Below are 3,117 nucleotides of genomic sequence, written 5' to 3' on the forward strand. Positions count from 1 at the left end.
TATTAAACGTATGAAAAAAAGCATGTATTACCTATATGAAATTTCAATCGCTTTGGAGCACGTGTTAAAATGGTCCAATTTTGCTCAAATTTTGTTCAAATGTTATTTGGATACCTTTAATCTAGGTTGGCTATGGATAAAATTCCAACATAGCAAAATTAACTGCCACGTAGTTCCATATTCAATTTCGGTTTTGTTGTATGCTGCAAAACTTTTCTAGTAAAGCTTAGCAGCGTTGCAATCTGCAATCGTTTCGCTGGTTTCAATGCTTGTTCTCGAAGATTGGAGCAAACTTAAACAAACCTAATTTGTTCGTGCATAACGAGCCAACAGTGAAGTGCAACCATTCCGTTATTAACTATAAACTCGTTTCGAAAACTGGAAGTTCATTACAGATTTCTGATGCAGCTGCCCAAACTGGGGAGTAACTTTACACGAAATGGTTTGCCTTGCATGCGGTTCCATGGTGTATATGCATATTCACAATTATTCCAATGGTGTCGCGGCATTAGCGCATCACTGCCCTGCATATTGAGATCCAAAAGCTAGCTTACACTCACATGAAACCAAAAATTCGAATTCGCCTCACCACTATACGAAAGCATCCTTGAGTTGGAAAACAAAATTTGTATTCATCGCCTAGAACTCATCACCATACATGAGCATGTTTGTGAATAAATAAACTTCTTAATAGTATATTTATAGAATAAACATTATTATCTACTGTCAATCCAACAAATACTGCCGGTTGCTTTAGCTTCAGTAACCCTTCGCATCGCTTTCCAGTATAGCACCAGCATCAGCAGGAGCTTTTCCAGTGATGGTAAAACAACCGTCGTTTTGGAACCGACTTCAACAGAACTCATCATCATCGTCGTGTTTGTGGGTTAAAAGTTGGATTATTTTACTTCTTATATCTTATTTCACCTGGGGGTAGAATGGTTGGGTTCCTTAAAATAAACCGTATGTGGGAAATAGTTTGGCTACGTAGCCACTTCTATCTTATTGTGTTTGTTTATAGCTATTACCACATTAATAATCGGTTTGATTAGTATTAGCAGTATCTACACCTCTACACGATACCGAAATGTGGTACAATCTATATTTTTTATTCCAAATGTACTCTTCCCCATTTATTGGAAATACACGTAACAGCAATGTTAGAATTACTTGTGATATCTGTTTCACAAGCATATTTAATTTATTGAACAAAAACCTGGAATTTACTACTGTAGTACATGCGTTCGTTTGAGGATATTTGACTTGCTTTTGAAGCTGGTTCTTGAACTCTTTCCATGCTGAGGAAACAAAAAAAGATAATTCCCGTATGAAATTATAACTTTCATCGATATAGCAAACTATGTACATCACGCACACGGCTGGTACTCAAAAATTCAAATAGTTTACTTGATTCGATTGCACCTGTTTGAGAATGCATGCAATTTTGCATGAATTCTTTACGTCATAAATTTCAACTGATATTGCACTGCTATTCCCGGGAACATTTACGCACCACTCTTCGGTTTGTGACTGAAATCAATAAATTCTTAACCTACACCCACAATGCACTGCTCCAAATTGAAAACGTGTCTAATCTTTTATTTATAGCTTACATTATCTTTGTCAAATCTCCTCGAACTAGAAAAATTGAAATTTTCCTCCTGTCCGTCTCTGTGCTGTAACCTACCATTCTTTGTATGGCGTCTTCCTTGCACAGTTTTGTTAGACAACCGGATCGTAATTTACTACGCTGTACTTTTATAGACCGTAAGCCGGGGTGGGGTGAATTCGATCACTCGAAGCGACTTTTTATAGATCGCTTATCTAGTTTAAAGGGTTTGCCGAAGCGTTTATATTTCAAGCGAATTTTACTTTAAATTTGTTTTTTTTCCACACTCTGATACACCGATCATTGTTTTTTGTTTTGATTATAGATATTTTAACCGTCTGGAAATCGCCGCATATGTCGGTTTAAAACAATTGAAATGCAGTGGTTAAATACATGAACTTGGACCGTGGATTATAAGTAAATAGAAAATGGGTACCTTTTCAATTAATTTTGCTTTTCAGAATAAGTTAAATAAACTTTCTACTTAATATTAGTTAACATAAAGTAAACCTCCTCCTGAATCAGAAAATGAACTTGAAATATTTTTTCAAATAGACAGTTCCAGAATTTTGATCTACACAGATAAACCAGACCGTCATGTTATAATTTCTAACTTGTTTTTACACGCATTGTGTGAAAAGTTTTCAATATCTACATTAAAAAGTTATCAAAATAACCCCGGTTTACGGTGCATCTAGTTATTACTACTGTTGATGAAAGTACATACGAAAACTACTCGACATGTGATGGAAAGATAAGAACAATCACTTTGTAATGGGGTTTACGACAATAGAAAACTGGGACGTTGTACGCATTTCTCCTCGATACTGTGCTCGCAGATGTTCGTTGGAGTCACTACAATATGTGACCAAAGATTACTGAAAGCAGAGTGTATTCTTAGTCACAACTGGTCCGCTTTGGCCGTTGAGCCAAGATAGAAAAACAGTGAAGTGTACAAGGATGGGTGGATGTAAATAAAAAGATATAGAAGAATGATGTTGGTTTGGAAAATAGTAACTTAAAGGTCGAATGGTAATGGAAAACTAATGTTGTGTGGAGGACTGAATAGCCGGAGGGTTTAAAATGTGTCAGTCGTGCATGGAGTAGCGTAGGTTTTGCTGCTGCCGCGTTATACTAATCTCTGATAGGGGAACCGGGGGCAAGTCCGACACCTTATGTTCTTAACAAGATATAAATTTTTCGGCTATTCAAAAAATTAGATTCATTAAATATTATTGGTTTCCATAAAATGGCGAAAAATGGCATTTTAAAAACTCTGCCTGTAAGAACGTCCAATTTTGTCATTAAAAATGTGTTTTATTTTCAATGGAGAATGCAAATTACGCACTAACCCAGTGCACGTGCTATTAGTAGATGCCAAGTTACCACACGGGGTGTACTGGAGTGTCGGGTTCTCATGGTGACGCCGCCATGACTAGGTAATACCGACTAAACTCCAATGGGGACCGCCATTGTTCCCCCCAGGGACTACCTCTCGGTATTACTTC

This window comes from Topomyia yanbarensis, chromosome 3 (assembly GCF_030247195.1).
Source record: "Topomyia yanbarensis strain Yona2022 chromosome 3, ASM3024719v1, whole genome shotgun sequence".
Taxonomy (NCBI): Eukaryota; Metazoa; Arthropoda; class Insecta; order Diptera; family Culicidae; genus Topomyia; species Topomyia yanbarensis.